Consider the following 14,717-nt stretch of genomic DNA (forward strand, 5'->3'; position numbering starts at 1 on the left):
TTCTGAGAAAAATTTGTACTGTGCTAATTAAACCTTAAATAATAATACACCAAGTAAAATACACACTCAATATTGCAATTCGGATTTATATTTCCTGCTATTGACAGGTTAAAGGAATTTTTGTCACGACACAATGCTACGTTGAAGATGCAACAGTACGAGTACTTGAAAGGCAAAAAATGAAGTAGGAATTATTAGAAGCTGATTCTCCTTTTCCCATATCACTTCTAAATGAAGTGTATAATAACATAATATATTTGCGTAATGTCGGTCGATCACTATGGTTTTAATAAACAGGCACACTTAAAAACATTTCACATGAGGAAAAATTATCAAATAATGTGCCGGTCAAAAAATAATAACATATATTTGCATAATAAAATGCAGTGCTGGGCACCATTATGCGTAAAAAAGGCACACATCTCACATAAAAAACATGTACATGCCAAATCATGTACAAACACAATTAACTCCAACTTTAGTGAGAATTTTGCTACTGTTTCGTTTCCAATTCAGGATTGCAAACGAGGCATTAAAAAAAGAGTTTTGCAACACGTAGCTCTACAGCGACTCACAGCCAATTTATTTACAGGCCTTGAACATGTATCCCGTCTCTTTTATACCGTTTAACTATTATGCAGATACTGTTACATTTTTGAGGCAAATAAACATACATACATACATACATTTGCTTCGTTTTGAAGATAGAACTAACTGGATGAAAATTCGGACAACAGTTTGAGAGCTCAGGAATGAAGTATGACAATGATTATTATATAAATCTGGACTGTAAAGTATAGGTTTCATCATATCAATCCCTCTTCAGTTGATCGGCGCACCAGAAAAAATGATTTTTTATTACAATGATAAAGTCGTTGCTAACTTGGCACCAGGCTCAAAATCCTGCTGTGCATCACCCAGAAAAGATCTCACCGGCTCATGCTTTTGTTGCGCGTCTCGTGACCACATGCAGGGTCGCAGCAAGTTGATATCTCACTGGGTGTCAAGGTGGAGCTCTGGAATAATCAGTAATTTATTTTTCCACCAAACAGAAAAAAACACTTTATGCAAATAAATAGAATATAGGAATTTAAATACGGCCTTTCAGGGCGAATGGAATCGCGAGAAACTAAAACTGGTTAACGAGCAGCGACATATTATACTGTTCTTGAGAGTTTTCTGGTTTAAACAGAGAAATATTCATAACCTTTTACTTGTATGATAATATTAATCAAGACAAGCATGCAGAACGGAAAAAGCACGCATTCTGATTTTCAGGTTTCTGAATCTTGCGAGATTTGGCGAAGCGCTTTCACGATGAATCGGAACCAAAAAAGCGAAAAGTTTGATTACTCGGTGCTAAAATGTCGCCGGGCCATTATTACCGCGCCTATCAAACAGCAATATCAAACGCATCGCAAAAAGCACGCATGCTGATTTTCAAGTTTCTGAATTTTGCAATATTTGACGGAGCGCTTTTGCGATGAATCGGAACCGTAAAAGCGAAAAGTGTAAATTTTTTTTTTTTTTTTTTTTTTTTTACTGATCAGAACTTTCCAAGTCTCGGATCAATGTCTGAAAAGACACGTCATACCCGAGTCATATCTGTATAACGCTTCGTAAGCATACCACTGCGTAAGCAGCAGTCATACACTTAAGGAGGCTTCGGTATCAGCTGAGCCGTAGCACGGCACAGACTTCCACCCCGGGGTTCGGCACATGCTGTATATCACAGCACAACGTTTAACCGGGGCTTCTGTCTATGCAATGCAGGGCACAGCACAACTTCCGCCTCCCCGGCTTCCATATTTGCCATGAGTGGTACGGCAAAAACTTCTGCCCTGTGGGCTACTGTACATGCTATGTGCCAGATAATATGACGTTCACCCAGGGCTTCCGTCAATGCTGCGCGTATCACAGCTCAACTTCCACCGGCCCGGTTTCCGTACACACTGTGTAACACGCGCACAGCATGACATCCACCGCGAAGCTTCCGATTCATCATATTCGTGGAATCGCTAGATGGTTTTTTCTCAGAAGTATGCTACCCGTTATGGGGAGCACAATAAAAACTTTGGTTGCATTTGTTCTGTTTGGCTATTATTTTTTTTTTTTTTTAATAGTCGTAACCAGCGAGTATTTCCTTCCAGTTTGGATTCAGGTCTGATGTGTAGGTGTGAGTGAACTTATGATCCAATTGTTCAATAAATTCCAACCATTTTAGAATTGTTTTCTGGATAATTTTGTCTTCGTTTGGATCAACCATCTCTATGTCTAATTTGATTTTGTGGTTGATGGTTATTAATTTGAATAATAGGAATAGTTTCGTGGTGATGATCTGATTGGACACGGTGTAGTGGTTATAAAATATATTTTCTTTGGATATTTGGGCTGGTGTTTTAAGTGCCAGGTGTGAGTAAGTGCCAGCAAAATGTGTGATTAATCGGCGCCAAGATGTCGCCGGGCCATTAATACCGCAATTATCAAATAGTAATATGCCGACGGAAAAGAAACTGCGTAATAAACTAACGTAACTTCGTCTTTTCAGCTCCGGTAAAGCAATTAAGACGGCAGAAAAACAACAAAATGAAATTTCTCGCGGACCGACAAAAAAGCTTCGCGGACCGATAAATTTTACCCCACCTCTCGGATATTCGTTTTAAAAAAGATGGAACAACTTATACAAAATTCTTGAACATCGAAGAAGCAACAGTCACCTATATTGTTTTAGATCACCAGTGTGGGAAACAATATTAATACTACGTTTGTAGATATGTATATATATATTGTTTATTGTAGTTGTAACTCAGTTGAACCACCAAGCAATTGTTGAACCCCGCTGGTCTTCAATACAGATTTTACAGCGGGTATTTTAATTCTTGCAAGACGATAAATATATCAGGGCCAATTTCTATTCGTGTTACGATTAAAATAACCTGAACTAAAATAAGAGCAATTATATATCGGTATTTATGTAAACCAATTTATAAAACTAGTTTCACAAAGCGATTTTACTTGAGGGCTAAGTTGTTTTTCGCTGTCGCGCTTCATTGCAAATAAATAATCATGAACTTTACGTCGAAATGTAACTACTTTTTCAGAAGAAGTTTTTGGGCCGATTTCGGGTTTTACGAACACTACTATAAAAAAGGTTGTCTAAATAACTAATATTTCCTACATTGTCCTGAACAATGGAGTATGGAGAAGAGCTTAGCCTTAGAGTCTCATTTAACGATTGATGGTTCACTGCCTCTTTGTACTTTTTAGTAGGAAATTTCTGAATTCAGTCATGGCACGCTAGTTCACTTGCAATTTGGTCAATATGAACTCAGTCAGTTAAATTTATGATCTAAGACAGTGGTTCCCAATCTTTTTTTTATATTGCGGCCACTATTGAGCACTTAAAATATTCGGGGCACACCTATCACAAAAAATGAACATTTTCTACGCATAAAGACATTTTGCAATGAAATAATAATAAACAAAGTAGGGGGCTCCCGAAGTATGCGAACCAAGATGGCGGACATCGGAATGTAATATGTGTACTAGGTTAGGGTTAGACCATAATTTTAGGTATAAATACTACGGGAGGCTCTTGGCTAGTCTTCGAACTGATAATAGGACTAAAATAAGGAAAATTGGAAAAAAATTATCGCCTAACCCTAACCTGTTACCCATGTTACGTTCCGATGTCCGCCATCTTGGTTCGCATACTTCGGGAGCACCCAAAGTAGATCAGATAAAGTAACTTTTATTCATGTGAAATATAATATATAACATGTATTTTGTAACAGGTATAGAATAATAATGGTGAATGTCAGTAGGACTGATACGCCTGGTACTTCTTTACTACTGCTGCTATTTGTGGACGAATGTGAGGGAGACACTCTTTACTCTCAGAGAGAGAGACAACCTTAACGAAGGCAAGGGGCTGTCGCGTTAATAATTTCGTCCATAGTTAAACATACGTTGTTTTTGTTTTACGAAATCATTATTTCCGAATAGTGGGATAGTCGAAATGAACTGTTTTCTAACAATAAAGTACACGAGAGCGCCTTCGGAACACCTCACGCTATTGTAAAAAATGCGCGGCGCACGGGCAATACGTGATTTTCAAACGCACCGCCGACTACGAGCTTCGGTTTGCTCACCCTTCCCCGTTTCGGGTCAGGGTTAGGGCTATACATCAGGAATCAACAACGCTAGACATTCTAATGTTGGTGAGCTATTTCCGCCAGTCCTCTTTTTTTTACAAAGACCAATTATTATAGAACGGCGAAGTTTGGATTTCTATTCCTGGGAAAACTATGCATTCATATCGGCGACATATGTTAAGACAGCTATTAGGGAGTGAATTCAGGATTTTATTCCGATTTTCATCTTTTGCGCCGGCTTCGGTTTTTCTCCTCTGCGTCTGTTGATTACCTGTCTCAATTTTAAGCTAACAATATTACCATTTCTGACGCCGGAATGCGGATATCTATGAAGACGATAGTTGACCTTTTTATTATTTTATCTCATATTGTTCATGTTTTATTTGCGAATTAAATAGTGAATAAAACCCAGAAAAGTCACTGCCTAAATCCTGATGTTATTTTGTGTTTAAATAATGATTCAATAAAATCAGCAATAATGGCAATTCTTTATGCAAAACTTAGAATTGGAAGAATACCCAAAAAAGACTCCATAAATTTGTCGTTTCTGATTGTTGACAAGAGCCTGGGATAATTCTCGCGTAATTAAAAGGATTGGAATCAGTCCTGTTGCTACTAACTAATTTACCGAGCTTGCCAATAGCAATCCGATATAGCTGATTTCGACCAATACTCATCCATCCATATACTCCGATAAATAGAAAGGGCTGAAATTTTTTATTTTTTTTTCTGGAAACAGTGTGTCATTGCAAATTTAGATTTCCGAAATGTCGTAATCACTAGAATTCACTTTGTAGGGTGCCAATTTTAAATATATTTTTTTTTCAATTCAGATATCGTTCATATCGGCTTTAAAATTGCCAATTCATCATCGGCAAGTTATCATCAAAACAACCAGTAAACCAATGCACATCCCGATAACCGATATATATGTTCTTTGCTCCTATATTTCAATTATGTGAGATTACGTAGGTCTTCTAGTCCAAATAATTTTTTTTAGAATATTCAGTCAGCAATGGGAACGAATCGATCAAAATAAGACATGTACATAACAAATATAAACCAATGCTCGCTACATTCAAAACATTCATAAATAGGAAACGCACTTTAAGATAGATGTTCTCTGTCTAATGTACAACGTCTATACATTAAATGTTTCTCCTAAAACTATATAATTTGTATTTGTTGAATTTAATAATTGATGTATATTGTCCTAAAAGCCAGATTACACACGAAATATTATACACGTACAAATAGACATTGACATTTCTCGATTGACATTTCTTGATGTTCAATTGAAGTTCAGTTCAATCAGAGCAGGGGCCACCAAATTTTTTTGGCGCGGGCCAGGTATGACTCAAACTGTGTTAAAACGGGCCGGACACGTATATTTGTCAATGCAATACAATGAATACCCCAAAGTTGGGAAATCCATCTTCAATATAAATTCTACATTTCTGAAGTCTTTAATATTAAATTCTATATCGCGAAATATAGATCAAGAACATCATAACAAATATACAAGATTTCTAGACAACTATCCTAAGGTTAGCTGTTAGCAAAACAATTGCTGTCATGAATATCCGCATGTAAGCAATACAAAAGTTAATGTGACTTGTACTATTAGCGCAAAATGCACGTTCGACGTTAATTTTAGCACGAAAAACGTACACAGCAACGCTGCGTACCGGCAGAGATTTTTACCCGGTTTATCACAGCTATTTCTAGACGATTTCTGATTACTGGAGTCATTAACAGCATGCTCAGGATTTATATTTTGACGTATTTTGAAATAAAAGTAAAGTTCATTGTAAATGAAGTTCATTGTAATGTAAAATAATTAAATAATCATATCAATAAATTTGCATAATAAAGTGCACCTACCTGTTAAACTTATGTAACTACGTATATTATTTTTTGAATTTTCGAAACGTTTTAACATCATGCTATTTGAACTATTTATGAATACAAAATGAAACGCAACACCATATTTAGGGTTATTATTTGCAAAATGTAATCTGGGTGAAAATGTATCATCAAAATAACTAATATTTAAACCGCTTAATTGTTTTGTTTTGATCGATTATTTAAAAAAAAGTTATTTGTGTGTCAATTTTTACATTTGAATATTTATTTAGCTAGAGCTACTCCTCCTTCACATGAGTTCACGTAAATTTAATGGGCCTTTCAGGGTTAAAGACAAAATGTCATACTTAATTTTCAATAACCAGTCACATACAATATGCAATTTATTATCGCAACGTGTAACTGGGTACATTGTTCCCTGGGCTATTTATTCGGCATCTGAATAATTGTGTGCAAGGATATTTAATACTGTAGCAAAAATAAAAAGTCTAGTCTTGAGGGTTTACAAATTCTTGCGTCACATTTTCACATATTTAAATTTATTAGGTTAGCAAATATAGTTGCACTCAAGTTATGAACATGTCTTATAACTCGAAATATTGCACAAAATTTGATAAGAGAAAAGTATTTATTTGCGTTGCATTATATAAATAGCAGCACGATAACCTTTCGTCCGAGAAAATATGAATGAAAAAAATAAAACGGTGGTGAAATATTTATGCGGAAATGAAGTTGTAACGGGTTTAGAATAATAATGGTGAATGTCAGTAGGACTGTTATGCCTGGTACTTCTTCACTACTGCTGCTATATGTGGACTAATTTGAGGGAGACACTTTTAACTCTCAGAGAGAGAGACAAAAGCTTAACGGAGGCGAGGGGCTGTCTCGTCAATAATTTCGTCTATATTTAAACATACGTTGTTTTTGTTTTACAGAATCAATATTTCGGAGTAGTGCGATAGCCGAAAGGAACTGTTTTGAAGTAGGTTTTCTAGTCCAAATAATATTTTATAGAATGTTCAGTCAGCAATGGGAACGAATCGATCAAAACAAGACATGTACATAATAAATATAAACCAATGCTCGCTACATTCAAAACATTCACAAATAGGAAACGCACTTTAAGATAGATGTTCTCTGTCTAACGTACAACGTCTATACATTAAATGTTTCAACTAAAACTATTTAATTTGTATTTGTTGAATTTAATAATTGATGTATATTGTCCTAAAAGCCAGATTACACCCGAAATATTATACACGTACGAATAGACATTGACATTTCTCGATTGACATTTCTTGATGTTCAATTGAAGTTCAGTTCAATCAGAGCAGGGGCCACCAAATTTTTTTGGCGCGGGCCAGGTATGACTCAAACTGTGTTAAAACGGACCGGACACGTATTTTTGTCAATGCAATACAATGAATACCCCAAAGTTGGGAAATCCATCTTCAATATAAATTCTACATTTCTGAAGTCTTTAATATTAAATTCTATATCGCAAAATATAGATCAAGAACATCATAACAAATATACAAGATTTCTAGACAACTATCCTAAGGTTAGCTGTTAGCAAAACAATTGCTGTCATGAATATCCGCATGTAAGCAATACAAAAGTTAATGTGACTTGTACTATTAGCGCAAAATGCACGTTCGACGTTAATTTTAGCACGAGAAACGTACTCAGCAACGCTGCGTACCGGCAGAGACAGAGGTTTATCACAGCTATTTCCAGACGATTTCTAATTACTGGAGTCATTAATAACATGCTCATGTCTTATATTTTGACGTATTTTGAAATAAAAATGTTTCATTGCAATGTAAAATAATTAAATAATCATATCAATAAATTTGCATAATAAAGTGCACCTACCTGTTAAACTTATGTAACTACGTATATTATTTTTTGAATTTTCGAAACGTTTTAACATCATGCTATTTGAACTATTTATGAATACAAAATGAAACGCAACACCATATTTAGGGTTATTATTTGCAAAATGTAATCTGGGTGAAAATGTATCATCAAAATAACTAATATTTAAACCGCTTAATTGTTTTGTTTTGATCGTATATTTAAAAAAAAAGTTATTTGTGTGTCAATTTTTACATTTGAATATTTATTTAGCTAGAGCTACTCCTCCTTTACATGAGTTCACGTAAATTTAATGGGCCTTTCAGGGTTAATGACAAAATGTCATACTTAATTTTCAATAACCAGTCACATACAATATGCAAATTTTTATCGTAGAGTGTAACTGGGTACACTGTTCCCTGGGCTATTTATTCGGCATCTGAATAATTGTGTGCAAGTATATTGAATACTGTGGCAAAAATAAAAAGTCTAGTCTTGAAGGTTTCCAAATTCTTGCGTCACATTTTCACATATTTAAATTCATTAGATTAGCGAAAATATTTGCACCCAAAGTATGAACATATCTTATAACTTGAAATATCGCACAAAATTTAATAAAAGAAAAGTTATTATCTGTGTTGCAATATATAAATAGCAGCACGATAACCTTTTGTCCGAGAAAATATGAATAAAAAAAATAAAAAGGCGATGCAATATTATGCGGAAATAAAGTTGTAACAGGTTTAGAATAATAATGTTGAATGTCAGTAGGACTGTTATGCCTGGAACTTCTGCACTACTGCTGCTATTTGTGGACTAATTTGGGAGAGAACCTATTAACTCTCAGAGAGAGAGACAACCTTAACGGAGGCGAGGGGCTGTCGCGTCAATAATTTCGTCCATATTTATTGAACATAAGTTGTTTTTGTTTTACAGAATCAATATTTCGGAGTAGTGCGATAGCCGAAATGAACTGTTTTGGAGTAGGTTTTCTAGTCCAAATAATATTTTATAGAATGTTCAGTCAGCAATAGGAACGAATCGATCAAAATAAGACTTGTACATAACAAATATAAACCAATGCTCGCTACATTCAAAACATTTACAAATAAGAAACGCACTTTAAATAGATGAGCTCTGCCTAATGTGCAACGTATATGCAAAAAAAAAAATTATATATATAATTTGTTGAATTTAAATATTGATGTATATTATCATAAAAGCCAGACTATATTCAAAATACTAGACACGTAAAAATGGACATTGACATTTCTTGACGTTCAATTGAAGTTCTGTTCAACTAGAGCAAGGGTCACCAAACTTTTTTGGCCGCGGGCCAGGTATGACTCAAACTGTATTGAAACGGGCCGGACAGATATTTTTGTCAATGCAATACAACAAATTCCCAAAAGTTGGGAAATCCATCATCAATATAAATTCTACATTTCTGAAGTCGTTAATATTAATTTCTATATTGCAGAATAGGGATTAGGAACATCATAACAAAACAAATATACAATATTTCTATCCTAAGGTTAGCTGTTAGCAAAACAATTGCTGTCATGAATATCCGCATCTAAGCAATACAATACAAAAGTTAATGTGACTTGTACTATTAGCGCAAAATGCACGTTCGACGTTAATTTTAGCACGAGAAACGTACACAGCAACGCTTTTTGCCTGTTTATCACAGCTATTTCTCAAAAACTAATGAATAGCGTTTAAAATCGCGAAAACGAAATATTGTTTGAAAACACGACTGAAAATCTGTCCGAGTGACAAAAGTGTCTGAGCGGATGCGAGAAGGTCCATTGCCACGTCACGTTTTGCATCTTGTTGATTGGCCAATGTTACGAAATAAACAAGGAAATCGATGCTCGGGGAAACATCCCTTGGAAAAAAAATTCGCCAGACGAAAGGATGCCACGGGCTCGCGGGCCGTTGTTTGGTGACCCCTGAATTAGAGCATGTTGGAACATGCTTGGCGAGCAGTCATCTCATACTAACCCACTCCATAAATCAAAATATAACACTGAAGTCATTAATAACATGCTCAGGACTTTTATTTTGACGTATTTTGGAATAAAAGTGTTTCATTCTAATGTAAAATAAGTAAACAATCATATCAATTATTTTGCATAATAAAGTGCACCTACCTGTTAAACTTATATAACTTCGTATAATAATTTGGAATTTTCGAAACGTTTTAACATCATGCTATTTGAACTATTTATGAATACAAAATGAAACGCAACACAATATTTAGGGTTATTATTTGCAAAATGTAATCTGGGTGAAAAAAAGTAATGAACTAATATTTAAACCGCTTAATTATTATTGTTTTTATCGTATACTTAAAAAAAGTTATTTGTGTGTCAATTTTTACATTTGATTATTTATTTAGTTAGAGCTACACCTATTTTACCTGAGTTCACAGTAAATTTAATCTGGATACTTGTGTGCAAGGATATTGAATACAGTAGTAAAAATAAAAAGTCTAAGCTTGGAAGTTTTAGAATTTATTCGTCACTGTTTCACATATTTAAATTTATAAGGTTAGCGAATGTGTTGCATTATATAATAAGCAGCACGATAACCTTTGCGTTATGTCATAAAAAAAATGAAATTGCGATAAAATATTTAATCGGAAATAAAGTTACTGCTATAATTTCTATCGTTACATAATTTTAGAGTTTAGATATTCTATATTTTGATGAAAAGAAGGTTTGGCGATTTACGCATACTATATAAGTCGAGTCGTTAGATGTCCAGGTACAATGTTGGGCCACAACGCGTTGAGATAAATAGAAGAATATATTTTATGACTCTTACGGTTAGTTTATATATTGCAAATATAAATTTCAATATATTACGCTACTGTAAATATATCATTAAATATCAGTCATAACTAATATATTCAATTTCGTAAACTTATAAAGTCGACAGAAGAATACCATTTATCCCAATGACGAACTCGAAAGATGCAATGTCAGAATCTGATTCACAGGTGAGCATGCTACAGTGAAAATTTCCAGTTTTTGGAAATTTGCTTAAGAAAGATGAAAATTCCCTTTATGACATTTTTTTGATTCCAATGATTCTTATTTTCGAGTTACTTTGTGCAAGAGTTTGTCTCTGTGTGATTCTCATCAACTCAGTTTTATTTAGCTCATCGATGCAAATTGTGTCAATCCTTGAAACTTGAAAAACTTCTTTAAAAGTAATATCTGTAGTAATTCTCTAATTTTCCGAAAACAGTGATCCTTATATTATTATAGGCTTGCACGTAATTTACAGATTTACGGAATTATTTCGAGTTACGGAAGGGAAGTTACGAATTACGTAAAGTCGTAAATATTGGTCGAGCACTTTCACGATTGAAACGAGCTCTCTTCAAAGCAGTCAATTCCGTCGATTGTAGAAAATGAAAGTTTTAAAAAGAAGTTAAAGCTTCGGTATTTGCAGCCGTTTTTCTCACTTTTCTCTCTCTTGCCAATACGTCACCGTGATAATTAATGTCGCGCTTATCAAACAGCAATATGACGACGGGAAAGAAATTGCGTAATGAACCAACGCAACTTCGTCTTTTCGGCATCGGTAAAGCGATTGAGACGGCAGAGAAACAACAATATGACGGGATTTCCCACGATCCGGTAAAAATCCTTTGCGGACCGTTGACGGTCCGCGGACCGGCGGTTGGGAACCACTGTTTTAGAATACTTGAATCGAATCCAGAATCCTATTCTATTTTTATAGTTACCCGTATTTAAATAATGGGATTTCTCCACCACAATGCATGATTGAAATTTAAAAAAAAAAGCTAAATTGTAGCCTAAATGTTTAATGTATAACTATCTTTGTGCAGTATTTAATTTAACCAAGGCAACGAGATTTAAGAATTTCGACAATCGTTTTTTTGTTTCAACAGTTCAATATTCTCAATTTAACTACTATCAAATATCAAGTATGAGCCAGTGTGTTTATTCTGTGCGAGAACCATTTTCGGAATTGGAATTTTCGGAATTGGTAATCGGAATAACGTCAATAAGTCGGCATCAATGATTATTATAAAATGCTGACTAGGTAGTAAAGTCGAATAATGTTAAAAACGGTGCAATAACAAGTCTTCGTCGCGAGGCAAGCGCAAGTATAATCAAACGAGAGAATACGCTCGTCGTGGCATTGATAAATTGGAAACCCGACATATATTTTTAATACGATTTTAAAAAAGTCAACTATCGTTTCATAAATATCCGTATACCAGTGTCGGTAATGATAAAACGGATCGCATAAAATTGGGACGGTTAATTTGCGAAGGTGATAAAGGAAATCAAAGCTAGCACAAAAGATAAAAATCAGAATAAAATTAATTTGAATTCACTCTTGTCTTAACATCTGTCGCCGGCGTGTAGTACTGCCAGGAATATGAAAACCCAAACTCGATGTCCCAATCGAAAATGAAGTGGATTCAATTGGTTGTTATGATAGGTTTAAATGTGTGAAAAAATATCGCAATTACGGGGTCATTACGTAATCGATTTTGCCGTAATTACGGAATTGATTTTTGTCAATTACGTGCAAGCCTAAATTTATTATAAGTTCTAAAATCGTGTAACGTTTTATTTGGAATTATTCTTCAATAAAGGCGGAACAAGGTGCCGCTATGGACAACCAGAAAAGCGTTTATGGAATTAAACCCGCTTCGTTTCTTCTAAGCACGTTTAATATGGTGAATGCTTTATTCGGAACCGGGATATTGGCTTTACCGTATGCAATGGGACAACTAGGAATATTTTTGTTTTTGTAAGTTTCCAACTTTGTTCAACATCATGAGGCTAAAAAAATTGTAAAAAACATATTCAGCGTTCACGTTATTTAAACATTCTAATATTCCTCCATTAATTAAAGCTAGCTAAGTCAAATTTAATTTTTTTGCTTTTCAACTAATCATTTTGTCTTATTAACCACGAAGTGGACCTATGGATCGTTTGTTATTATGTTGTTCTCATATTATTTCTTTCTATCGTTATAAAAAAAATCGCCTTTCCCAATATTAAAATTGCTTAAAATTTTCAGTGGGTAAGGATTGTATTTTTCCTAGAAGGGTATTACTTTTCGTGTCCGCATATATTTGAGCATAGCTCCCTTGCTTATTTATACAGCATATTCGCCGTTTGCATTGTTTCCGTCGCGTTATTCACTATATACCTGCTATTGAAAATGTGTGAACAAACTGGAGTCAAAGAGTATGAGAAAATAGGATTTAGAGCATTTGGACTTTCTGGAAGAGTGAGTAGACTGAGTTTGTTTACACTTTCATTTTGTATTAATCAATATTATGTTTATAGTGTACAGGAACAGGGCATAATGCTGTTTATTGAACACGTTTAGTGGACATAACGATCGTTTCAATATTATGTTGCTATTGTTATTTGTCTCCATCATTTTTAAAAAACCGCTTTTCTCTTCGAATACTGGACCAATTGCTTTGAAATTTTCAGTGGATAAAGATAAAAGAAGGCTATTACTTTTTTTTCGCTATGACGTCATCAAAATTATTGCCATTGGGTGGCGCTACGTGTCCATATATTTGAGCATAGCTCTCTTGTTTACCATTATACTTATAATTTATCTTTTATCATAGATAATCGCTGCTCTTTGTATCATTGGAGAAAATATTGGATTAATTTCATCATATCTTCTCGTAATAAAATATGAACTTCCCAACGTAATTCTTTCATTGATGGAGGAAACGAAATCAGATGGGTAAGAACTATATTTACAATTATTATTTAGATTTATCAGAGATGAATGAATAAAAAAGGCAAGTGATTATTACCTTTGGTTATATTCATAAACTTGTTTGAATCGGAATAATCAGGTAAAAGTCAACTGTTATTAAATATTATTTCCATAACAAATAAAAAAATTGTCTCAACAGATCTTGGTACTACGATGGAAACATTCTTGTAATTATTGTAACATGTGCTGTCATCGTTCCTCTTTCATCTTTCAAGAACATTCGATTTCTCGGATACACAAGTGGATTCTCAATTCTGTGCGTGTTTTTTTTCGTTATCACTGTAAGTATTTGCAATATGTCGAAATCAAAATGGCATCCTTGTCTGATTTGTACAATTTACATTATTGACAATTAATTTTCCAAGCATGACTTAATCTGACATTGCCACTTGCTTGGTTTGAACAGATTCTGACGATGCATCAGAATCAAATTCGTCTATGAGCCCATTATCAGAAATAATCTTATTACTATACTGTTTAGATTAATCCAATTGATTTTGTTAGACACTCGATATTTTGGAAGAATATTCGTTCGTTTCTCTAATAATTACAGATGGGATATTTATATTTTTACTGACTACTTCTAACAGTGCTGAGCACATTTCTCAGGTATTGCGTGCACATTATACCATATAATTTCTTTCTAGGTTATTTTCAAAAAATTCACAACGCCATGTCCATTGCTGGGTAAGAGCATCATAGACAATCTTACGGTATCAGAAAATGTCACTGCGTATATGAAAGATAGTTATCCTGGATTTGGAGGTGGAGATTTGATTTCTAATGCGTCGAAAACGGATTTTCATTATTCTAATGGTAGTGTTTCAAACTTTCATCTGGAACATGATGAACAACAGTGCGACGCAGCTGTTTTTGAGTACACTGATAACGTGAGATATAATCTTAATTCCTTTTGAAACAAGTCGTGAGAGACCCATATATAGTATATACCCATAATAGCTCCCGATTTCAAATTTTCTAAAATCACGTTTCATCATATTTACGATAGTAGATTTTTGTAAATGTCGAAAATGTACA

This window comes from Styela clava, chromosome 8 (genome assembly GCF_964204865.1).
Source record: "Styela clava chromosome 8, kaStyClav1.hap1.2, whole genome shotgun sequence".
Lineage (NCBI taxonomy): Eukaryota > Metazoa > Chordata > Ascidiacea > Stolidobranchia > Styelidae > Styela > Styela clava.